Source organism: Cynocephalus volans, chromosome 3 (genome assembly GCF_027409185.1).
Source record: "Cynocephalus volans isolate mCynVol1 chromosome 3, mCynVol1.pri, whole genome shotgun sequence".
In the NCBI taxonomy this organism is placed as follows: domain Eukaryota; kingdom Metazoa; phylum Chordata; class Mammalia; order Dermoptera; family Cynocephalidae; genus Cynocephalus; species Cynocephalus volans.
In genome coordinates this window covers 121,176,328-121,202,616 of record NC_084462.1, presented here as the reverse complement: position 1 = coordinate 121,202,616, position 26,289 = coordinate 121,176,328, and the positions used below count along the sequence as shown (strand labels likewise).

Here is a 26,289-nt window from a genome sequence, read left to right as displayed (position 1 = left end):
TATAACTAGAGGAGAGAGAACCTCATTCCTCTAAAAGGACTAACTGTCATTCGTGGTGTTGTCTTCACTATGCTTATCACGGCATGGTACCCTCTTACACATGCAAACATAACTCATGTAATCGAAATCTACCTATAACCCCCCATTACTACCTATATTTTGAAAGATTTTGACAAGCAGATTTGAGGTATACATTTTCTCCTCTCTTGTCTATGCCCTACTTATAAGCAACAATATAAACAGAAATCTGGTAGCAGGAAGTGAAACAAAAACTAAAATTAAATGCAGATATTATCTATGTAAGTTGAATGATTAGCACCTAGTAAGCAGAGTTAACTATGTTCTTGAAGTCATTTAATCTACTGTGCATCAATTTGCATATCTTTGTGGTTTATTTGATAATTTGAATAAACTTTTATAAATGCTATAATAATCCGTGGTTTTGTATGTTATTTTTTATTACTACACACCTATCCTATGTTAGTTCTTAAGTTACATCTATGCAGATATATCCTAATGTCAGGAGACTAGAATATTGATTACAAAATGAGGTCTTACACTGGCTCTGTTCCAGCTTGCTGTGTGGCCTCTGAGAAGTCAGTTAAGATTTTTGGTTTGTTACTTTATCTACAAAATGCAGTTTAGGGTTCTCTCTGAAAATTTGTGCAGATTAACTGACTTCCAGTAATTGTTGCCAATCATTTAAAAATTCTCTTCAGCGGTCTCTGCAACACGATCAGGAGAATCCAACTCTATGAAGAGAAAAGGAGCCAACTCTATAAAGAGAATAGCAAATATTTCTCTTGTTTGCATCTTTTGAGAAAGAGGAACGTGGTTGCAGCCCCTTCAAGGAAGTTGCCTGGAGTGAAAGCTCTCTTGCAGGACATGTCTGGCACAGAGCAGGACACTAATGTGATATGTGCTCAAGAGAACAAAAAAAAAGACAGGGAGAGCAGCAAGTCACACCCCACGGGTTGGCTGTGCCAACCCAAGCAAGGGCAAAATGCTTTGAGGCTTCTGTTTGGATGCACAAACTGAATGGGGATCTAACCTTTCAGGAGATAATGGTGAGGGCAGGAGTGAGCTCCTCAAAGGCCTGAGATGAAAGGGAAGAGGAACATCTCTGTGGCTGTAATTAAGAAGATGCTTTTAAGCCTGGTTGAGACATCCAGTTAGTTTTCCAGGAAAAGGCTCTGCAGCCTGTAAGAATCTGTCAAGCAACTTTGGCAAGAATGAAAAACAGTAATAATGAGGCAGAAGCCACTTTATATCTTTTTTCTTTTCCTTTCTTTCCTCTCTTACTTTCTTTTTCCTTTCCTTTCTCTTTTCTTGTGATCATCTTTCCTCCCTTCCTCTTTCCTTCTCTCTTTCTCTCTACCTTGATGTAGTGTTTGGGAAAGAGCCAAAGTCTCTCCTGTTGGGGTTTCCTTGTAAACACACATGCTGGCATTCCACGTGATCAGTAGGTACAGAAATGAGTGAGGGGTTAGATGGGACATGAAAAAACTTTTCAAAAAGTATGTGTGAGGTAGCTTTTTGCTCTCAGATATCTCTGACTAAGCCATTTGCTTCAGAACAGAAAAATCTTGGGTGTGCCAGTGAGAAGCTGGCAGAACCTTCCCTGTGACAGGTAGGGCATAGGACTTAGTCTGGTGTTTGATTTTTTTTACTTCCACTAAATTTGAAAGGCCTTGGTCAGTAGGGACCGAGATTCTCCTTGCCTACATAAGATAATGCAAGAACAATTTTAGGGTCTCTTTTCCAGAGTTTTTCATCTATGAGGTCTTTTCTTTTTCTTTCTTTCTATTCTTTTCTTTTCCTTTTTTTTTTTTTTTTTGGTTGTTGTTGCCTAGCTGCATTAATCAACATAGTAATAATTCCACAGGTATTTATTTAGTCGTGCCTGGCGGAATGTGATTTGGTTTGGCTTTGCCATTGTCTGTGATAATGGAGAATAAAACAGCAGCTTGAAGACTGCATCACAAGGGCAGGCAGCCCCTGCTGCCCTGGGAATTTTAGTATCTCCATACATCTCCTGGGTGCATCCCAGGGGCAAAGTCGTCAATGAGCTGCCTGTGAACAGTGATTCTTTTCTCATTTACCCTGAGAGGAAACATGCCTTGGAAGATGTACACTCATTCAAAGCTGATGCATGCTCCAGAAGCAAAGCTAAATCATCTATTAAGGCGACATAGGAAAAAATTGCCCAGGGACTTAGCTGTTTGTTAGTCACTATCATCTGGAGATGAGAGCCATATGCTTTGAGGGAGAAACGAGCAACCTTTTTCTACCCGTATTAACTGAATTATTCTGTGATCCTGGCCTTTCCCTTTTTGGGAGGTAGTTTCCTCCTCTGTAAGACATAAATGAAGTCATTGCAGGTGAAACAGCCTTGAGAGAACATGAGGCTGATGAGTGCTCACTTGTAACCAAGGACTGTCTTAGCAACACAAAACATTTAGAGCCTGTCTGCTGGATAGTCTGTAAAATCGGGAATTTGAAGACAAGAGTAACCATTTCTATGTCAGCCCAACAAAATGTCCCTCATAAGACTGTTGAAATGGAGATGGTATTTACAGGGAAAAGGTCTCCTGGTTTCTTCAGAAGAACTAGATACACATTTGAGATTTCTCTTCCCAGATTTAGATGACAACTTTACTTTGACACCAAAGAGGCTGAGAGTAGGAAGGGTGCCCACTCAAAAGAGCATATTCAGAAGAAAAAGAAAACATTTCTGAAGGGATGTGTAAGGCAGGCCTGCTGGGGCAGGTTTGCTCTCAAAGGGCTCTTTGCAGGGTTTTAAAAAAGTCCTGCAGGAGTTGTGCATGAGGGGCTGGCAGGTCACTGAGGAAATGCCAATCCCGAGTTCTCGCCCAGTGCAAGCCAGGCCTGGGACTCAGGGTGTCATCTCAGAACCCAGATTGAGCATGTAGTAATAAAAATGCCCACATATCTCTGGGTTGTTTGCCCAAATCCTTTCAGGCCTCCTTTGACATGGATAATGTGTGCTCCAGAAGCAAAGCTAAATCAGCCTTCGATGAAATGCATCTTTTCTTGATGTAACTCGAACTTGTTTGTTAACCTGGCTGCTCCTACTCAGGGCTGCTCTCTTCAGGACCACTTGAAGTTTTGGCACAACCAAAGAATTAGGTTTCCTTGCTAGCTCTCAGTATGCATCTAGTTCTCACACATGTGGTTTTCAGGTCCTTAGGAGTCTTTGGAGTATCTAAGACCATTTCTTTTCTCAACTGAAAATGCAGAGGGGGATTATTGCTGTTTTTCCCCCATGTGGGCTAACCACACTTGAGTTGATTAACTTCACGGTACGAACCAAGAATCTCCTTTTCCTTTTGACCTGGCTCACTCAGTAGAAAAGAAAGCTCATCTTTCTGTTTGAGCAGTTTTTCCTTCAACATAAAATCCTTTCCAGTATCTCCATACGTGCCCGGAGACCTGACAATTGGCTGTGTTGGAGACATCTGAAATGTAAACATCAGAAACACTACGCCCCTCTCCTGGGTCATGCCCTATGCCCAGAGGGAAATAGCCGGGCCAAGTGCTCAGATTCATCTTGACTAGACCTGCCTGCCTGGGTGTGATTTACACACACAAAGCTAACTGCTCCCACACTGGGCCACTTGAAGGCTTAGCAGTAATGTAAAAACTCATGCAGGTAATCGTGTAGAACCCCAAATTCATTTCAACAAATACACTGAAAGAAAGGGACCGGGCTCTAAGCTGAGGTAGTCACCAGGCTGACCTCCTGTTTGTGAAGGCTCTCTGGGTGACATCTGAGCCACCAAGATAAGAGCTGTCCATTTGCCGAGTGACTGGGGTGTGCTTTCAGCTCTCTGGGGCCCCCACGGCAACTTGCTGCATTGCTGCATGTTCACTTTTCTGCTACTTCATGGGAAACACAAAGCCTGTCCATTAAATTATTGATCCCCACCCTTTGCAGTGGGCACCCAGCCTGCTCCTCTGGAGGAGGGCGTGCCTTATGCTGTGTGTGATGACGAATGCTTGTGCCAGTCATTTAACCACTGGTGTGACTCTCAGAGAGGTTAATAAGCTGGTTTGAAGGAAAAGAACCTTTGGGCTGCAAAATAGTTTGCTGTTTCTCACAAAGCAGAAATTCTAGCAAGTGCTAGTGGTGATTTTGGCCTCAAAAGGTATATAGAATAAACACGAGTCCGTTTCTGGAGATCATGTCATTAAATTTTGACTATAAGCAAAACTAGAAACCACCTACATGTCCATAAATGTTGAGACTAGTTAAAAAAAAATTAGTACCTTCATACCATGGAGTAGCAGACAGCCACCAAAAAGAATGAGGTAGATCTTTATGGGCTAATATGAAACTTTTCAGATACATTAAGCATTAAAGACAAGTTATGGACCAATATATATATATATATATGATAATTCTTATGCTTTAAAAAATTACATATTCAAATGTTTAATATGTATAGAAGTTTTTTTAATGCTCCAGAAGAAAACCATCAAAGTGGGATCACAATAAGTTCACAAATTGAGACTGTTTAAAGTTAAAACAATTTGGCCCATTCTTGCCATGTGATACTGTAAAGAGTCACCCTACCAGAAGGAAGGCCCTCACCAGACGTGTTCCCTAGACTTTGGACTTCCGAGCCTCCAAAACTCTGAGAAGCAAAGACACCCTAGCAGCAACAACCACACATAGCGCCCAGATCTTGATTTCTAATATCTGTCTCTAATAAAAGGAACAAGTACTCCTAGGAAAAATGGCTGATTCTAGTACTGGGGCAGGAAACATACAAGATGTACCTGGAGCATCTTGTATAGCCAGAAATTACAGAAGCATTCCAAAAAAACCAAAAAAAAACCCCCAAAAACAAAAACCACAATGAAGGAATATGTCAAAGGGATAAAGGAGCCAACTGAAAGAGCTCCCAGTGGCCAAAGATGGAAAAATTTGGCAAGAAAATAAAAAAAGAGGTATTGGATTATGACCCAAGGTGTAAAAAAAAAAAAATCCTTTAGTCCATACTGATATGAATAAATAAATACAAACTTCAAATCCTCAAATAATTTATGTAAAACCCTCTGCCTCAAAGAGATAGGCCATAACTCCCTACTCCTTAAGTGTGGGCTGTGCATAGTAACTTCCTCCCAAAGAACATAGAATGGATAGGGGGATGGGGTATGTAAATTTACAGAAGAGAAACCTGACAAATACCATCTCAGCTAGGTGATCAAGGGTAACATCGCGGTGATAAGTCATGCTGATAGTATGTATCCTTGGTATGGTGTGATAAAATGGCATTCCACCTCTGTGATTTTGCTTCCAGAACACTTAACCACAATCTAATGAGAAGTATTTTAGACAAATCCCAGTGAGGGACATGATATACATGAGCAGTACTCTCTGCAAAACTGTCAAATTCATAAAAAAAAAAAAAAGAAAAAAAACATTCTGATAATATGTTACAGTAAAGAGGAATCTAAGTGTCATGAGGTATCTGAGATGGGATTCTGGAGAACAGAAAAAGGACAGTAGGTAAAAACCAAGGCAATATGAATAAAGTATGATGTTAGTTAATCATAATGTGTCAATATTGGTATACGAGTATAGTTATATCATACCTTAACTGTAACAAATGTATCATACTAATGTAAGATGTTAATAATAGGGGAAACTGGATGTGGGATATATGGGAACTCTCTGTACTGTCTTTCCAGTTTCTGTAAATCTGAAACTGCTCTAAAATATTCTAACATTTTGACATTGCCCTGACATCTAAGTGTGTGTGATCTGTTGAACATAGAATTTTTAAAATGAGTTTGCACTTTATATGTCTTTGGGTACATTTTTGTAATTATTCTAGAAATTAATTTTTATTGTATTTTATGAAAGTATTGGTCTATGAGGATTGGAAATAAGAAAAAAAACATTCCTTTACCACAGAATGTTGAGAAGCATTGTTCTAGAAATGCAAGTGAAGAATCCCATTTACACTTTTAATTCACACTTTCCATCCTTATGTATTGTTTGAATTTTTATCTTGAATATGTATTGCTTTTATGATTAAACATTTGGAAATGTTTAAATTTGGTTCTAAGAAATGGTACCAGGTTAACGGCTTTATCTAGCCCATCCTTCCTGGATTCCTTTGTCCTAATGCCTCAATCACAGCATCTCTCAAGCTCTTTTCATAATCAGAAATTGCCCAAGCTTCAAAAAGAAGCTTCTCTTTGGGTAGAAGGCCAAAGATGCTAAGAGAAATGGGCAATCAGTTACCAATCAAGAAAGACTGCTAACATTTTGCAAAAAGAAGTTTTCTTCCTCCTTGGACACAGCTGGAGTGAGATTCTTTCTCACAGATGAGAACACTAGGCTCAAGTCTCATTAAAATCTCCTCACTGGATTACAGATCCAAAATCCTCCGGGGAGCCTTATGAACCACGTAATGTTTCTCGCTTTGCATCTTCAATTATGCGTCTTTGATTTAGCTGACAGATGTGAAGCAGTGTGCATAGCCAGCCAATCCCCTGGTGGCCACGCATGTGCAGAGGGAGGCTGTCTTGCCGTGTTCCAGCTCCATCTGGCACCAGCTTCCAATCACTCAGAATCGTTCTTCTCCATCCACCTTCCCTCAGCCCCCTTCCCTCCTCTGCTCAGGCCCTGGCGTGGATTGAATGGACACACCCACTTGGGTCTCCCAAAGCAAATGAGAACGGTGTGCCGATCTGAGGGACCACCTCTTATTATGGGATGGCACCACCTAGCATTCCGTCAAGCTTTTCAGCATAGAAATCAGGCCAAATTCTGGCTCTATCCCAAGCAATGGCTGCCAGGATCATATAGAGAAACATCTGGCTGGATGGTTGGAAGTGCTTGGCTCAGCCCTGCAGGAAATCCACTTTCAGCCCTGCATCCCAGGCTTTCTTTTGCCATCCTGGTGTGGCCAGGCCTGCTACATAGAATCCGCTGGACCTCCAGGGGGAGAAGGAGAGCTCTGAAGCCTTCAACTGTCAGCATTGGCTAGTGACTCCACAGCATGGATGTGTGTCCAAGCCCCATGGGAATTTGGGTCACATAGAGGTAAGTGACCACCACCACAGAGCACTGCCAGGGATGGAGGGGGGGAAAACACCATGTATTGGAGTGTGTGTATGTGTCTGCACACACTAGTGCTTGCGTACATGTGGATAGTTCATGGAAATGTTCGATCTGCGAAATGCCGCCTTCTGAATACAGTGTTGGCTTTTGACAGTGGGTGGTAACTGTGAATTCTTCTCAAATATCACAGTAGTGCTTTCTTCCATGAGTAGGGAACCTCCATGCCTATGGTGGATGAAAACTGTTTGGTGTCAGCCTTTTCTAAAGTGTGGTCAGATAGCAGATTTGTCCCTGTTGATTATTATTTAATAAAAGTAGGGGTGTGGTTTAGACCATGGTTTTTCAAGGGTCCAAACTAAATGGAATTCTCTATTTTATTTTCTTTTTTCTGTTTATTTTAGAATTGTAAATAGAAGTATATATTATTTTAATTTAAATTTTTTGTTTCCCTGCATTATTTCCCCAGCACTTACAGTTTTTATCATAAATGCCAACTGTAAAGTTAACAGTCATGATTGTGAAGTGTGTATTGTGATTTTTTAAAAATTCCATTCTCTCACCCCTATTTCTCCTAGAAAAAAAAATGTAATTATTTCTCCTTTGCCAAACATTCTGCTATTGATAGTAACAATACATTACTATAAAAATTCTTCAATTTAGTAGCAAGGCATACAAATAACAAGTAGAAGAATTAATAATACCTTTCCTTTTAAATTTTTCCTTGTATTATACTTTTCTCTTTTTTTCCTCTTTTGGGCACTGTTTTTCTCTCATATTTTCATGCTATCACCTTATATTACTCTGGAAGTTCTTTTAAGTGCCCACAGTGTATACGCTGTGTGGTGTGACACAGGGGGCAGACCACAGGCTTTAGAATGATCAAGGCCTGGGCTTCAATCCCATCTCAGTTACTTCTTAACTACATGGATGTGGATAAATTACTAAGGCTCCCAGTGTCTTGTTTCCACGTCTGTAAAGGTGAAATAAGATTATGTATGTTAAGCAACTCTCATCAAATTTTATTTCCTCCACTTCCCCCTCTTTAGTGTACTTGAAACATATTTATCCTTACCCACCCCTCTTTCCTTCTATAATAGCCTTAAGAAGTGGAAGAGTGGTAGGTTTTCAGTCCAAGGCCAGAAGCTGCTATAGAACCAAGAAGAGCCAATGTCCCGGTTCAAAGGCCGTCAGGCAGAAGGATTCTCTCTTACTTGGGGGACAGTCAGCTTTTTGTTCTCTTCAGTACTTGGACTGATTGGGTGAGGCCCATGCACGTTGTGGAGGGCCATCTGCTTTACTTAGTCTACTGATTTAAATGTTAATCTCATCCAAAAAACAGTATGTCAGAAATACCCAGAATAATGTTAAACCAAATATATGGACACCTCATGGCCCAGTCAATTAGACACATAAAATAAACCTGTGAGTAAAAGCAGATGAAAGTTACCTGAAAAATGGTTCTGGGCTTAAAGCAGGAGCGTCTCTCTCTTTCCAGTGGAAAACCATCACAGAATTAGATGGACATCTTGAAAGGTATGGGATCCTGGTGTCTAGAGGTGCCTGATCAGAAGCTGGGTGACAACTTGGTGGGGACATTGAGGAGAGAAATCAAGCTCCAGAGGAGAGAACTAAAGGACTCCAAAGGGCCCTTCCTAGTCCATAGATGCTGTGGTTCTATAATTCTGTGTTTAATATTGGCTTTGCTTGTAGTGGGTCATACCAAATGATTTGGTTTTAAATCTTTAATGTCTTTACAATATGCAACTACTATGCATTAAATTCCCTTTAGGGATAAGAATGAATTTAAAGAGCATGAAATATTTTTTAAATTAACTTTCAGAACATCCCAAGGGGCTACCTTGGAAATCATGATTTCTACATTCTCCTTGCATGAAGAGCAAAGCAAAAGCTTATAAATTGATGCCTGGAATTCTCTCAAGTTGTAGTGATTTGTTTCTTAAACCTTTCATTTAAAAAATCTCTCTTCCCTTCCAATAGATTGTGCTTCCTCTAAATACAAGCCCTCTTAGCTCAGCAAGTATCTTCTCTGTGAGGTTTTCCCTGGAGCTGATCAAAATTAGTAGCCTCTTTCTTTCTTTTTTTTTTTTTTTTAATTTTATTTTGTCGATATACATTGTGGCTGATTATTGCTCCCCATCACCAAAACCTCCCTCCCTCCCTTCTCCCTCCCCCCCTCCCCCAACAATGTCCTTTCTGTTTGCTTCTCGTATCAACATCAAGTAGTTGTGGTTGTTATATCTTCTTCCCCCACCCCCGGTTTGTTTTTTTTTTTTTTTTTGTGTGTGTGTGTGTGTGTGTGTGTGTGTGTGTGTGTGTGTGTGAATTTATATATTAATTTTTAGCTCCCACCAATAAGTGAGAACATGTGGTATTTCTCTTTCTGTGCCTGACTTGTTTCACTTAATATAATTCTCTCAAGGTCCATCCATGTTGTTGCAAATGGTAGTATTTCATTCGTTTTTATAGCTGAGTAGTATTCCATTGTGTAGATGTACCACATTTTCCGTATCCACTCATCTGATGATGGACATTTGGGCTGGTTCCAACTCTTGGCTATTGTAAAGAGTGCTGCGATAAACATTGGGAAACAGGTATACCTTCGACTTGATGATTTCCATTCCTCTGGGTATATTCCCAACAGTGGGATAGCTGGGTCATATGGTAGATCTATCTGCAATTGTTTGAGGAACGTCCATACCATTTTCCATAGAGGCTGCACCATTTTGCAGTCCCACCAACAATGTATGAGAGTTCCTTTTTCTCCGCAACCTCGCCAGCATTTATCGTTCATAGTCTTTTGGATTTTAGCCATCCTAACTGGGGTTAGATGGTATCTCAATGTGGTTTTGATTTGCATTTCCTGGATGCTGAGTGATGTTGAGCATTTTTTCATATGTCTGTTGGCCATTTGTATATCTTCCTTAGAGAAATGCCTACTTAGCTCTTTTGCCCATTTTTTAATTGGGTTTCTTGTTTTCTTCTTATAAAGTTGTTTGAGTTCCTTATATATTCTGGATATTAATCCTTTGTCAGATGTATATTTTGCAAATATTTTCTCCCACTCTGTTGGTTGTCTTTTAACTCTGTTAATTGTTTCTTTTGCTGTGCAGAAGCTTTTTAGTTTGATATAATCCCATTTGTTTATTTTTCCTTTGGTTGCCCGTGCTTTTGGGGTCGTATTCATGAAGTCTGTGCCCAGTCCTATTTCCTGAAGTGTTTCTCCTATGTTTTCTTTAAGAAGTTTTATTGTTTCAGGGTGTATATTTAAATCCTTAATCCATTTTGAGTTGATTTTAGTATACGGCGAGAGGTATGGGTCTAGTTTCATTCTCCTGCATATGGATATCCAGTTATCCCAGCACCATTTGCTGAAGAGGCAGTCCCTTTGCCAGTGAATAGGCTTGGTGCCTTTGTCAAAGATCAGATGGAAGTAAGTGTGTGGGTTGATTTCTGGATTCTCTATTCTATTCCATTGGTCAGTGTGTCTGTTTTTATGCCAGTACCATACTGTTTTGGTTATTATAGCTTTGTAGTATAGCTTAAAGTCAGGTAGTGTTATGCCTCCAGCTTTATTTTTTTTGCTCAGCATTGCTTTGGCTATGCATGGTCTTTTATTGTTCCATATAAATGTCTGGATAGTTTTTTCCATTTCTGAGAAAAATGTCTTTGGAATTTTGGTGGGGATTGCATTGAATTTGTATATCACTTTGGGTAGTATGGACATTTTCACTTTGTTGATTCTTCCAATCCAAGAGCATGGGATATCTTTCCATCTTCTTGTATCCTCTCTAATTTCTCTCAGCAGTGGTTTGTAGTTCTCATTATAGAGATTTTTCACCTCCTTGGTTAACTCAATTCCTAAGTATTTTATTTTTTTGGTAGCTATTGTAAATGGGCAGGTTTTCTTCATTTCTCATTCTGCATGTTCACTATTGGAGAAAAGAAATGCTACTGATTTTTGTGTGTTGATTTCGTATCCTGCTACTGTGCTGAAATCATTTATCAATTCCAACAGTTTTTTTGTAGAGGTTTTAGGCTGTTCGATATATAGGATCATGTCATCTGCAAACAGGGACAGTTTGACTTCATCTTTTCCAATCTGGATGCCCTTTATTTCCTTCTCTTCTCTGATTGCTCTGTCTAGTACTTCCAACACTATGTTGAATAAGAGTGGTGAGAGTGGGCATCCTTGTCTAGTTCCTGTTCTTAAAGGAAAAGCTTTCAGCTTTTCCCCATTCAGGATGATATTGGCAGTGGGTTTAGCATATATGGCTTTAATTATGTTGAGATACTTTCCCTCTATACCTAACTTATAGAGGGTCTTTGTCATGAATGAGTTCTGAACTTTATCAAATGCTTTTTCAGCATCTATAGAGATGATCATATGGTCCTTGTGTTTGAGTTTATTAATATGGTGTATCACATTTATTGATTTGCGTATGTTGAACCAACCTTGCATCCCTGGGATGAATCCCACTTGATCGTGATGAATAATTTTACGTATGTGTTGCTGTATTCTGTTTGCTAGTAATTTAGTGAGGATTTTTGCATCTATATTCATCAAGGATATTGGCCTGTAGTTTTCTTTTTTGGTTATATCTTTACCTGGTTTTGGTATCAGGATGATGTTTGCTTCATAGAATGAGTTTGGGAGATTTGCGTCCGTTTCAATCTTTTGGAATAGTGTGTAAAGAATCGGTGTCAATTCCTGTTTGAATGTTTGGTAAAATTCTGCTGTGAATCCATCTGGTCCTGGGCTTTTCTTTGTTGGGAGCCTTCTGATAACAGCTTCAATCTCCTTTATTGTTATTGGTCTGTTCAAATTTTCTACGTCTTCACGGTTCAGTTTTGGGAGCTTGTGTGTGTCCAGAAATTTATCCATTTCCTCCAGATTTTCAAATTTGTTGGTGTATAGTTGTTTATAGTAGTCTCGAATGATTCCTTGTATTTCAGATGAATCAGTTGTAATATCGCCTTTTTCATTTCTAATTTTTGTTATTTGAGTCTTCTCTCTTCTTTTTTTTGTTAGCCATGCTAATGGTTTGTCAATTTTATTTATCTTTTCAAAAAACCAACTTTTTGATTAGTTGATCTTTTGAATTGTTTTTTGGTTTTCAATTTCATTCAGTTCTGCTCTGATCTTAATGATTTCTTTCCGTCTGCTAACTTTAGGTTTGGATTGTTCTTGTTTTTCTAGTTCTTTAAGGTGAAGTGTTAGGTTGTTCACTTGCCATCTTTCCATTCTTCTGAAGTGAGCGTTTAATGCAATAAATTTTCCCCTCAATACTGCTTTTGCAGTATCCCACAGGTTTTGGTATGATGTATCATTGTTTTCATTAGTTTCAAGAAATTTTTTGATTTCCTGCTTGATTTCTTCTTGGACCCATATGTCATTAAGTAGAATGCTGTTTAATTTCCATGTATTTGTATAGTTTCCAGAGTTTCGTTTGTTATTAATTTATAGTTTTAATCCATTGTGGTCTGAGAAGATACATGGGATAATTCCAATTTTTTGAATTTATTGAGGCTTGATGTGTGACCTAATATGTGATCTATCCTGGAGAATGATCCATGTGCTGATGAGAAGAATGAATATTCTGAGGTTGTTGGGTGGAATGTTCTGTAGATATCTGCCAATCCCAATTGGTCTAGAGTCTTGTTTAGATCTTGTGTTTCTCTGCTGATTGTTTGCCTAGATGATCTGTCTAATATTGACAGTGGGGTGTTCAGGTCCCCTGCTATTATGGTATTAGTGTCTATTTCCTTCTTTAGGTCTAATAGCATTTGTTTTATGAATCTGGCTGCTCCAACATTGGGTGCGTACATATTTATGATTGTTATGTCTTCTTGATGGATCAGTCCTTTTATCATTAAGTAGTGTCACTCATTGTCTCTTTTTATGGTTTTTAGTTTAAAGTCTATTTTGTCAGATATAAGAATAACTACTCCAGCTCGTTTTTCTTTTCTGTTTGCATGGTAAATCTTTTTCCATCCTTTCACTCTTAGTCTATGTGAATCTTTATGGGTGAGGTGGTCTCTTGCAGGCAGCATATAGTTGGGTCCTCCTTTTTGATCCAGTCAGCCAGTCTGTGTCTTTTGATTGGGGAATTTAAGCCTTTTACATTAAGAGTTGTTATTGAAAGGTGTTGATTTATTCCTAGCATTTTATTGGTTGTTTGGTTGTCTTAGGTGTCTTTTGTTCCTTGCTTTCTGATTTACTGTTTGGTTTCTGTGTTTGTTGGTTCCTTAGGTTGTAGATAGTGTTTTTGTTTGCTTGTATTCTCTTCATGGATGCCATTTTTATTATACTAGTGGGTATTGATTTTTCTTGGGTTTTTATGGCAGTGGTAGTTATTTTTCAGGAACCAAACCCAGTACTCCCTTGAGGATTTCTTGTAAGGGTGGTCGTGTGGTAGTGAACTCCCGCAGTTTTTGTTTGTCTGAGAAATATACTATTTGCCCTTCATTTCGGAAGGATAGCCTTGCAGGGTAGAGTATTCTTGGCTGGCAATCTTTGTCTTTTAGTATTTTGAAAATATCATTCCATTCCTTTCTAGCTTTTAGGGTTTGTGATGAGAAGTCTGATGTTAGCCTGATTGGGGCTCCCTTATAAGTGATTTGACGCCTGTCTCTTGCAGCTTTTAAGGTTCTCTCTTTGTCTCTGAGTTTTGCCAATTTGACTATGACATGTCTTGGAGAAGGCCTTTTTGGGTTGAATACATTTGGAGATCGTTGAGCTTCCTGGAGCTGAAGATCTGTGATTTTTCCTATACCTGGGAAGTTTTCTGCCACTATTTTGTTGAATATGTTTTCAATGGAATCTCCATTTTCCTCCCCTTCTGGAATACCCATGACTTGGATATTTGAGCGCTTGAGGTTGTCTGATATCTGTCTCAGATTTTCTTCAATGTCCTTGATTCTTTTTCCTTTCTTTTTGTCTGCTTGTGTTATTTCAAACAGCCCATCTTCAAGTTCAGAGGTTCTCTCTTCAACTTCGACAAGCCTGCTGGTTAAACTCTCCGTTGTGTTTTTTATTTCTCTGAATAACTTCTTCAGTTCAGCAAGTTCTGCTACATTTTTTTTCAGGACATTGATTTCCTTGTACATTTCCTCTTTCAGATCCTGTATACTTTTCCTCGTTTCATCATGATGTCTAGCTGTGTTTTCTTGTATCTCATTCAGTTTCCTTAGAATTATCACTCGAAATTCCTTGTCAGTCATTTCAGTGGCTTCTTGTTCTATAGGATCTAGAGTTTGAAATTTATTAACTTTTGGTGGTGTACTTTCTTGATTTTTTGTATTTCTGGTATCTTTTTTTTGGTGTTTATTCATTGTGGCAGGGGGTTTCACAGTCCACCGGTTTGAGACTAATGACTAACTAGGATGTTGCTGTGGTTGCCAATTTCGTATGGCTCCCTCCGTGACTGCTCAGTTGGCCTCTAGTGCCTTGTGTGTGTGGTTGCCTTGGGTCTTGGGCTTCTCCGGGGAGCCACCTTTCTGGTCAGCTTGGACTCTGCTGGGCTGGTGGATCACGTACCACAGGGTGTGTGATCTCTGTTGAGCTTTCACTTCCTGTGCAGGACTTCTTCCTGTTCCGTGTGCTCTGGCCCAGGCTGTTGGATCATGCAGTGGCGACCTCACCGGGTGTGTGGTTTCTGTCGAGTCTCCGCCTCCCAGGCAGCACGTCTCCCCACTCTGTGCGCACTGTGCTGGGCTGGGGCGTGTCTTCTGTGCCCCTCTTCTATCAGCTGGGCCTTCAAGACCCTGCTCGGCACCGCCTCGTCCAGGAAGTCTACCAGGTTTCTGGTAGGCACAGACGACTGGTCTCTCTGGGTGCCTTTGTAGCACTGTGTAGATCTTCTCGGGTCTTGTTCACCTTTGTATCCCCCCGGGCATAGACCGAATCTAGCGCCCACCTGCAGCCTGCTCTCCGGCAGGTTCAAGTGGACCTGGGAACTCTCCTACCACGCTATTCCCAACCAGACATTGGTTAGGCTTTTTTCCGAACTGGTGGCTGCAGAGATGGTATCTGCCTCCCAGTAACAGGAAGTTTACTGGGGGCCGGAGTCCAGGGTGTGGGGGAGTGACAGTCAGCCCACCCGTACTTCCTTGCCCTCCCGACACTGGCCGGGGACGCCCCCCGCCACCAGCCCCGCCAGAGAACCGAGGAGGGAGTGGGAGGGGAGGCCGGCCCGCAGGCTCCAGAAAGCCCCGCGCCGGGCGAAGCAAGTGGGAAGGCTCAGCGAGGGCGGAGCCGGGCGGAGCTGCCCGCACCTGGAAAAATGGATGCCGCCCTGGGGTGGTGAGTGGCCTGGTGATGCAGGTGGGAGCCAGGTGGGCGTAATCCCCCCCCCGAACAGAGCTGGGCCAGGGGTCACTCACAGGGTTGTGCCAGGTCGGGTGCTCACTCTCTGTCTCTGGTTTGCCACCTTCCCTGTTCTCGGCCGCTGCCGCCTCGGGCTGTTCAGTCACGGCGCGGCTCAGGCGCCCCCAGGAATCTTCTTTAATGTCGGCCTGAAACCTTGAATCCTGAATAGGGCAGCTGGCCGCCTACAGTGCGGCCCCAGCTTCCGGGATCCTGGCTCCATCCACAGCAGCCCTGGCACCGTGTTCCCTGTTTCGAGACTCGCTTTTGCAGCTAAGAAACAGTTCTTTTCCTGCTCCACACTTCAAAGCTGTTGCCTGTAAATGAGGCAGCCTCTCCTGCCGGGGGCAAAGTGGCATTTAGCCCCCACAACCGGCCAGCAGCTGCGGTCCTCCCTTAAGAGATGGCAAGAGGAAGGTCCACAAGTTTCCCGGCTGCCTGAGGCCCAGTGGCTGCCTTTTCCACCTCAGCTACTCCGCGCCAGCCGCAGCAGCCACTGCCATCTTGAAACTGCAGTAGCCTCTTTCTGTCCCCCACAGCAACCTGTCACCCTCTTGTTTTATTTTCCTTATAACTTTTAACTTTCTAGTATTATGTTTTTAAATTGTGTTAAATTATATATAACACAAAATTTACCATTTTAACCATATTTTTAAGTTGACACTTCAGTGGCACTAAGAACATTTGCATTGTCATACAACCATAGCCACCATTCATCTCCAGAACTTTTTGTCTTCCTAAACTTTAATTCTGTACCCATTAAACACTAATTCCCCATTTTCCCATTCCCCCAGTCCCTGGCAATCACCCTTCTACTTTTTGTCTCTATGAATTTGACTACTCTAGGGACCTCATAGAAATGAAATCATATAAAATTTGTCCTTTTGAGTCTGGCCTGTTTCACTTGGCATAATGTCTTCAAGGTTCATCCATGTTGTAGCATGTATCAGAATTTCCTTCCTTTTTAAGGATGAATAATATCCAATTGTATGTGTATACCATGTTTTGTTTACTCATTCATATGTCAATGGATGTTTGGGTTGTTTTCACCTTTTAGCTATTTTGAATATTGCTGTTACGGACACGAGTGTATGGATACCTAAGTCACTGCTTTTAATTCTTTTGGATATATATCCAGAAGCGGAGTTGCTGAATCATGTGGCAAATCTATGTTTAATTTTTTGTGGAACTGCCATACTGTTTTCCACAGTGGCTGTACCATTTTACATTCTGAACAGCAAAGCACAAGGGTTCCAAATTTTCCACATCCTTCGTAGCCCTTGATATTTTCTGTTTTTTGTTTGTTTGTTTACTTTTTTTTTTTTTTTACAATAGGCACTCTAATGGAGGTGAAATGGTATCTCACTGTGGTTTTGATTTGCATTTCCCTAATGATGAATGTTGTTGATCTGGCATCATTTTATTCATTTGTTTGTTGCCTGTTCATCGTCTGGCTTTCCCAACATGACCTAGTCTATGGGAGCAGGAGGAATGTGTCTGACATATTTACTGTTCTATCTCTAACCCAGAGAGTCATACCTGACCCATAGCAGATACTCAATTATTTGCTGAATGAATAAATAAATGAATTTGCTGTAGAGAAAATTTCAAACTCTCTAGAGTTTGAAGTGGACTCCAAGTTAATCTTCAGGCACTCAATTATTTGCCTGAGATGATAAGTAAATGTCACCTTTCCATCATTCAGTGTTCCTTGAAAAATGAGAGAAAAATATATCTGCGCTTTTCCTGAGTTATTAACAAACAACCCAGATTAATAAAATATTGTGACTCTCTAGCTTCTGGACTTGATAATTGACAAAATTGAAGCATGTTTGCTGTTTCAATGACTAAATTAGATGTACCAGACATACAGTAGGTGCTCAAGAAATATTTGCTGATAAATAAGTAAATGATCCTGAAAATAGGAACAAAAATACAGATCGTATGTGTGGAAGTCCTTGGGACAAAAGAGCCTCAGTCAGTGGCTTTGGTGGGAAGGTCAAACACCAAGACTAGGGAGTTAATTCACAGGTCTTTTTTCCTCAAGTAAGTAATCAATTTAGAAGCTAAATGTGGAGTGGGACTCCCCATGCAGTGTTGCTTCTCTAAAAATCAATCACTTGCAGAAGAACAGAGAAGCCTGATTTCTTTGTTGGTTCATTCCATAAAGCATAAGGAAAGTATTTTCCTACATTCTTCAGATCAAACAGTCGTAGGTGTGGTCCTGCTTGCTTTACAGCAGGGGCTACTTCCTGTTGTACCTGTTCTGCAAAGTGCACGACTGTTAGCAGAATGAGAGAAAAATACCCTCATTTAAATTTTGTTCTAGTGTTTAAACAGTGACAACATGCTTTATGCTATTTAAGATTTCTGCTAGTCTTTATAGAAAGAGGTGGAATGAAATATTCATCTCTCGAGAAGATGTAGGTAAGATAAAAATCCATTAGGGGCATGTGATGTTCCTAAATAAACAGAAGAGAAAAAACCAAGAAGCAGCCTTCAGAGGAGGAAAGCTCCTCCAGCCATCCAATCTGGGGGAATGTGACCTGGTGCCCAATTCAGTGATGATGGCCAGCAAGAGTATTTGTAGCTCCTGGTCTCAGAGGCCAGAGATGGCCGTATCAGAGGCATGGAGCCCACCTACGGTTAGCAGTCTTTGGCTAATAGAAGTGAGGGCACTCAACTAGGGGGTGGAGGAAAGAAAGAATGATAATGTCATGAAGTTCCTGGGGGAATAACCTAATAAAAGTACTCAGCCTGCTTCCTAACAGGTAGACATCTGGGGAAGAGCAGCCCTACTTCATTAACCTGATAGGGAAGTATTTTTTTTCTCTATTTTTCAATGTGTAGTTTCTGAACTTTCTGTATCAGATTTAGGGGTGGTATTCAAAATGCAAATTCCTGAACATGCACTCAGACCTACCATATCAGAATCTCTGGAAATAATGCCCAAGAATCCTATTTTTTAGGAAGAAAAAAGACCTCTCTCAAGAGCCACCTTAAGTTTCATAGGCTAGGATTAAGTCACATGCTTGAGTCTCATATGATTAACAGGTAGGAGAATAAGACCAGGGGATTATACCAATCACACCAGGGCTGGAGATTTCCTGATCACATGGCCTCAAAGGTGTGAGCACCAGAATTAGGTTCTGCCAGCATGGAGAAGGGATGGTGTGGACGGGGTTGGTAAAAATGTCCTTTGTTACCATAGCTTGGTAGCTGATTGGGGATAATAACTCACATGAAGTATTGGCTTCTTCGGTTGCCATTTCTTGAAGTCTACTCATGTTCACTAGATCAAATGCCTGAAACTTTCCTCATTGATAGCCTATTGGTGAAGTCTAGATGGCACCAAAGAAACCAGAAAGAATTGACATTTTGCAAGAAAGCGGAAGAGATTGATCTTAGAATAGCTCAAAATGCTAGATACAATTTTCTGTTGACAACACACCATCAAACTGGGTCAATGGAAGTATAATACATTTATCTTTTTATTCAACAAATATTTACTGATCACCTATAATATGGCAGGTCCTACATTTAGCCTTGGGGAGACATCAGCAAATAAAATAGGCAAAAACTCATGCCCTGCCTTGACATCACCCTGGTGGCAGCAACAGAGAGCACATAAAGCAAGGAGGTTAACTATAAGGACTGTTTGAAGGGATAAGTTCTATAAAGAAAATAAACAGGCAGAAAGGATAAGTAGTACTCAGGTGTGGGTGTTGTGATTGCCAGTAGAAGAACACTGAGGTCAAGCCTCATGGAGAAAGGAACGTTTGTGTGAAGACATGAAGGAGGCCAGCACTGCATCATGGGGGAGGGAAGGCTCCCAGGTAAGATGCAGCACGTGTGACGGTGCTGGAGTGGGGGCGTGCCTGGTCCACGGGACAGGAAGAAGGCCAGTGGGTCTGGAGGGGAGGGAACAGACTGAGGCAAGAGCAGTAGGATATAAGGGGAAGGTAGAACGCATTGGGGTGAGAGCATCGTTTCTGGGCCCTTTGAAGGGACTTGGATTTTGCTCTGAGGGGGACGGGAAGACATTGGGAGATTAGAGACCAAGGAGTGACATAACTCACTTTATATTTAAATAGGACCATTCTGACACTGTTTTGACAATAGACTGCTGGGAACCCAATTAGGAGAATTATAATTCACGTGAGATATGATCAGGATTTGGACAAGGGTAATAGAGATGAACAAGAGAAAGAGGGAACTCAAGTATGATTTCAAAAATTCTGGCCCGAATAACTGAGAAGGTGGAGTTGCCATTAACTGATTTGGCGAATATTGTGGGTGGATCAGATTTGTGGAGGGAGAATCCAGAGTTTGTTTTGAACATGCTAACTATGAAATGCCTATTACACATTCGAAGGGAGAAGTTGAGCAGGTGACTGAATGAACTGGAGGTGTCTGACAGTTGTCAGCCTGGGGATGATAAAGTCCTAGGACCGGCGGGCGCGTGCGCAGTGACGGCGCAGGCAGCGGCGGTCATGGCCGCTGGGTGAGTGAGGCTGCTTTCTCTCAGCTGCAAAATAAAAGAACAATAGCCAGCCCTTGGGAGAGGACACGGGTCAAAATGAACAGAAGACAGATCTTCCCTCCACAGAAAAGATCCTCCTGGAAGAGAAGGTCAAGTTAGAAGAGCAGCCGAAAGAGACGATGGAAAAATATAAACGAGCTTTGGCAGATACTGAGAACTTGCAGCAGAGGAGCCAAAAACTGGTGGAGGAGGCAAAATTATATGGCATTCAGGGCTTCTGCAAGAACTTATTGGAGGTTGCAGACATTTTGGAGAAGGCAACACAGTGTGTTCCCATAGAAGAGATCAAAGACGACAACCCTCACCTGAAGAACCTCTACGAGGGGCTGGTAATGACCGAAGTCCAGATTCAGGTGTTCACAAAGCACGGCTTACTCAAGCTGAACCCCGGTGCAGCTAAGTTTGACCCTTAGGAACACGAGGCCTTGTTCCACGCGACGGTTGAGGGGAAGGAGCCGGGCCCAGTGGCTCTGGTCAGCAAGGTGCGGTACAAGCTGCATGGCGCACCCTGAGACCTGCCCTCGTGGGGTTGGTGAAGGAGGCTTGGCTGCCTTTTGCAGGGTCTTTGGTGTTTTTTTGTTTGTTTTTTTAAAAGTCATTTGCTAAAGGCTGCTTCATCTATTCTCATCTACGAATACATTTGATCTTTTCCCAAACCTTGTTGGAAAGCTTACGTAACCAGTGGCTAAACCAGAAATTAAGCCAGTTGCACAGTTGTGTTAGGGAACTCTAATTTGGGAGTCTGTTCACTGGGTTTTAGTGCCACTGGTTTAGTAGTCCCACTACTTACAGAAGAGGGCCAGCAGGACACTACCGGACTTCTAGAGTACCATGAACAATAACATTGTCTCTGCTCAAACTCTGGTGACGTCCAAGTATCTTAAACAAATAAAAGGTCATTGGGGAAAAAAAAAGTCCTAGGACTGGATGAAATCACCAGGAAGAGATGAACTACGTCCAGGAACTAAGACCTCAGACCTCGGGTTGTCTTCTGCATTGTTTTTAAGGTGTTTTGAATTCTACTTAGTTTATACAACCTGTAGTTTTCTAGGACATTGACTGAAGGAGTCAGGTGGAGAAACAGTTAACCGTTGATTATTCATTGATGATAATGTGGTATGAAGTAAACAATTTTTCAAAGTGATTTGGAAGAACTGTGCACATCCGGAAGTCTGTAAAGTACATATAGGCTTTGACTTATTAAATCCAGAAAGCTCAGTGACTATTTATTTAACGTTAGTCAGTTAAATAAGAACTCAGGCACTTCAGAAATTGGTGCAAGGGACTGTGAATGACAAGAGGGGCTACACACTCTGGCTCAGCTGTTCCTCCATTCAAAGTCCAGCATTTTAGCTCCTTCCAGAAACTAAACAGAGCCTGAGGCAGAAACCTTCAGCCAACACTAGAGACACATTCAAGGGAGAAACAGTAGAGCAAGGAGGGAGAATGAAGTTTCCCAGTGCACTTGACTCTGGCTCTCTTCCTGAGAACACGGAAATCAAAGCACAGCATTCAAGAGCTGAGGTTCTGGAGTCACGTAGATCTGCGTTCTTATCCCACTCTACCACTTACTAGCTGTTTGACTAGTAGGAAATTTGCTGAAGCTTTCTGAGTCTATTTGTCATTTTCTATAAAACGGAGAGAATAGCATCTATTTCTTGTAAAAATGACTGGGATGGTAATTGTAAAGTATTTCGCACGATTGCTATTTTTATTTCTAACATGTCCCTCAATAGTCTCAATTACGATGAAAGTCCAAGCTGTTAACAATACTTTTTCTTTGTGGCCTAACTTAGCGAATTGAAAATCTACTAAATCAGACTATAATTTGTAACCTGCAAAATGCCTTGGTCCAAGGTTTGGTTATTTGGCAGGGTTGGGACAATTGTCGAGTTGCATTTAACTCTGATGCCACTAGGGGACACCTCAAAAATTAATTTTAGAATGTACTATAATAATTGATGGCCACAAACAGTTAATGCACTTCTGAATGTGACTTATATTTTAGGAGTAGCCTTCTCAGTGCACTTAGTGCACATCTTTGGCCTCAAACAAGTATGAATTGGTTGTAGCAGAACTCCACAATAGGGTGTGAATTCCTGCAGCACTATGTCACACACTTAGGTAAAGTTCCTAAGTGAAGGACATCTCTGAATTCTGAGGTTTTCTGCCTCATATACATATACAGTTCATATACAGCCATGCAGTTAGGTCGAGCTATTAAGTCAGGCAACTTGTAACAATGTACTAACTTACTTCCATAAGCACTTATATGGAGAGCTCCTGTAGACCTCTCTTTTCCAGCAGTAATGCTTTAGAACTAATTTACTCACTCTTGGTACCAAGAGTTTTCCATGCTGAGTAATCAGTTAACACATTGTTGAGCCAAAATTCAAGGCCAAAGAGTGTGGCTCCACAGCCCACACTCATATTGCCTTTACTGACAAGTAGCATCAAATTAATGCTAAGTGCCAGAGGCTGGTGAGAAAGAACAGGAATGTCTATTGTCCCTCAACAGTTTATGATCTGGGTTAAATATAGTAATCATGTGAATAATACATACTCTATTTGGTTAAAAATTTACAAGTCCTTCAGGCTGTTAATATAGATACTGAGCCATGTCTGTGTATATGAATCAATTTATATATGTATGTATACATACAAATGTATGTGTATGAGTGTGTGTGTGTGCATTTAATTTAATGTTATCAGAGTGTTAATATGTGCCGGGCTCATAGGGTGACATGGAAAGCAACACCTTGATCAAATAATGCAGGCAGGTACAATATCAAGATTTCATCTACCATGTCAGAGAAGGCTGCTTGGAGAAAACTAAGGTCTTAGGTGATTTGGGACAATGGGACTACTGTATCAACATTTGACCCTAGAAAACGGTGTTTAGCCTAGTGTTTGGTACAAACTGTATTGCATGGGTGAGTGTGTGAATAAATGAATGATAGTTACTTCATGGATGGGAAGGACAGAAATTAGAAACAGAGGAGATACGAAAAAGGGGGCTGGTGAGAAGATGGGAATGATCAGAGTGGAGCAAGGAATTTCCTCAGCAGGACTTGTTTAGCAGAGAGCTGGCTGGGAGCTGACTGGAGAAGGATTTTTTGACTCTCTGCTCAAGTCATCCTTTCCTGGCTTTCAGTCCCATTCCAAGAAACAGAGTTTGTCTTGTTTTCGTTTGGTTTTTTGGAATCGTTTTCCTCATAGGTGCCATCCACATAAGTGAAAGACTGCCCTTAAATGATTGTTATTTTCTAATGGAAATGTGTTCATTTTTATGAGCAAGGTAATCTGCTGTTACTGAAAATTAATACACTTACCATGTAATCAGTTATAAATAAGATTCTTTATTTACAGATTAATGGGGCAACTAACACCTGCATATACAAATATTATTAACCACTTTGGTCACTTGTCAAATATCTTTTTTGCTTTTTCTTTCCTTAGCATTTTCCATCAGAGTTCTGGTTCTTATATCATGCTAATGCCTTCCTTGGGCTGAACTGGGCAACATGCTTAGTGAGTTGAGCACCCCGCCAACTTTCCAGGGAATGGAGCCACAGATCTACCTCCTAAGTGATGCTGACAGCTAACCTAATTTTTTTGTACCTTAGAAAATCAAAGTTGTAGTTTATTTTAGACACATCGACAAAGTTTAATTATTCTGGTAAAATCACACTGAAAATTCAGTTTAAAATATGTGTTCAGGAAAACTTTAAAGAATTCCTCCATACGGCATATAATAAAAGTGGTATGGTTTGGGGTAACAAATGTATCCAAGGACCATATGCAGAATCTTAATTGAATTAATTCTCAGTAATGAATAATAAAAACTATATTGTTTGTGCCTGAAGACCTGATATGAGTTGAGTAGGGAAAACTTTTGTTAGTTTTATGCTAGATCTTTCGTTATGTTGCACTTCCTTGAACTTCATTTGCTGCTTTTAAAGAAGAATCTGTATCACTTACTCTTCTTGAGCTGTTTTTCCTCTCCTTTGAAAGATTCATAGTTTTCCTTCTGTCTTTTGCCTAAATGAAATGGCCCCAAGATGCATGCAATTTTGTGGATTGCAGATTCTACATAATTCAAATAACAGAGCCATGAAACCCCACTCTTTCATTTGGATTCTATGAACTTCTGAGACTTGTGGAGTGAAGATGATGTCAGAATAATGCCCTAAAGGTGTAGTGTCAGGGCCAGAATCAGCCTTGGGATACACAATCCATCTAGCAATGGAAGCTGTGCGCTCATAACCCAGGGCTGAGTGCGGCCCTCATTGTTTTAATTACAGAGCCACAGCATGTGGGTAAGAAACTTGGATCTGACAACAGCAGAAGAAAGAGGATATTGTATGCCTTCAATCAGCTTTGTATTAGAAGATCCTTAAAGGGAAATTTATGTGAAAGAAAGAAGGAGGAAGAAAACAACAAACTAGCAAGATCCCTATTTCAATATAATTTGGAGAAAATGACTGATTTGGGTTGGTCATGTTGCCAGAACAGATGACTCAAGGCTTCCAAACAAGAAATAGAAATCAGGAGGATGCCTGGAGCCTGAAAGAAGAACAAATTGTGAGGATATGATGGACTGTAAGGCTTCAAAATCAACTGTACCAAAGATGAGCTTGGATCATTGCCCAGAAGAGAACTGAATGGTGATGTTCATTTAGGTCCTGACTGTTGAAACAAAATAAAATGTAGTAATTGTGCTCTGTTAGGTATACAGACGTGTTAATGCTTTCCAATTTCCCCAACTGGGGATCTGGTGTCATTTTCCCTGTCGCTTCTATTTCATGCTTCACCGGTGAGTATTATTGCTGCTCTGGACGCTTACAGAATGCCAGGTTTTTGGCAAAGAAGTGGGATCCAGGTGAAAGCATCCTTCTCATGCTGCATGTGAGCATTTTGCAGGTAGCTTGGAACGTGGCTTTTCAACTTGGAAATAATTTCTTCAATTGACATTTTCTGGCTTTGATAATGTGTGTGTCTATCCTGGCTTTCCCCGTATGATTATCGCAGGACTTGGGTTATGAATCTCAGCAATTTGAGTCCCAGAACACTTTAACTCTGACAGCCAGGGAAAGCCTTGGTTGTACATTGATTTGTACACTGATCTTTTCTCTTTTAGGAGGGAAGATATTTTATTCACAGTTTCCTTATACTCATTTTATTAATTTATTAATTTATCAGTTGGGTTTTATGATAACCTTTCTGATAGACAACAGTTCGACTCTATGTGAAGGTCAGTTGTGAAGTAGCTACATGGTTTTCCTTTCTCTTTGGGATATACAAAGAAGAAAACATTCCACGTTGTTGCTTCTAACATCCAAAACCTGCCTGATGGCCTAGCAACTTAGGAAATCTCCCAGCCTGCTTATAGGAGCAGTCCGACTCTACGGTACAAGTGATTTCCAAACAAACATTTTTTACATACTAAGTTAGAAAAATAGCAGCAAAACCAACAAGGGAGTGACTCAAAGGGGAAAAAAAAGAGGGGCAGAGGGGACATGTGAGTTTTCCACTCCTTTTTATTCTCTTTACCTGAGTCAAAATTTGAGAATGTTTAGCCCTATCCTGTTTACCCACTATTCACCACAAAGTCTTCAGATTTCAATAGCTAACTTAAAGCAAGTAACTTTTTTTCATAGACTGAAGATGTTGTCAGGTACACAATGTTTAATTAAGGATTTGTCTTGCTCTCTGGTCTCTATTGGTGTCTAAAATTTAGACTTTAAAACAGGGTAACCTAAAATTGGACCTCACTAATGAGAGACAGCAGGAAGCTGTCTTCAAAGGTTTAACTTACTGTATGTGAAGCTCCGTGGCTGGACACAAGCTGGAACTCACAGGAAATTCCATAATTCCTCACTTCCATACATCAGCATCTTTTCATTGGTTGTTCTATGACCTTGTAGCTCCCCATATGTTGAATAGTTTCACACTTTAAAAATGGGACTGGAAAATGAGGGGTAAAATTATTTCGTGGGGTTTGAAACCTGTATTCCAAATAAGCTATGTGTAAGCTGTGTCTTTTGAGAAGAATATGTGCAAATAGTTTTTGATCTTCATTTTATAGATGTACGTAAGTAATACAAGGCCTGTTTTGATTATACAATTAAAAACAAATGTGATTCAATACTGTAGTGTTCTTAGGTTCATGAACAGTAACTGTCATTATTATATGAGCCATCATGATCTAATGGCTTTGGATATCTGGTACCGCATCCTCATATTTGCTGTGTGACTTTG

General features: G+C 40.7%; 1 protein-coding gene and 1 pseudogene across 1 annotated transcript in view; both read left to right on the top strand.

Annotated features, from left to right (window-relative positions):
• The window catches only part of SLC25A21 (solute carrier family 25 member 21), a 200,205-nt gene that overhangs the window by 115,959 nt on the left and 57,957 nt on the right, over positions 1-26,289 (top strand). The window lies entirely within an intron of this gene.
• LOC134371750 (grpE protein homolog 1, mitochondrial-like) lies at positions 19,300-20,620 on the top strand (annotated as a pseudogene).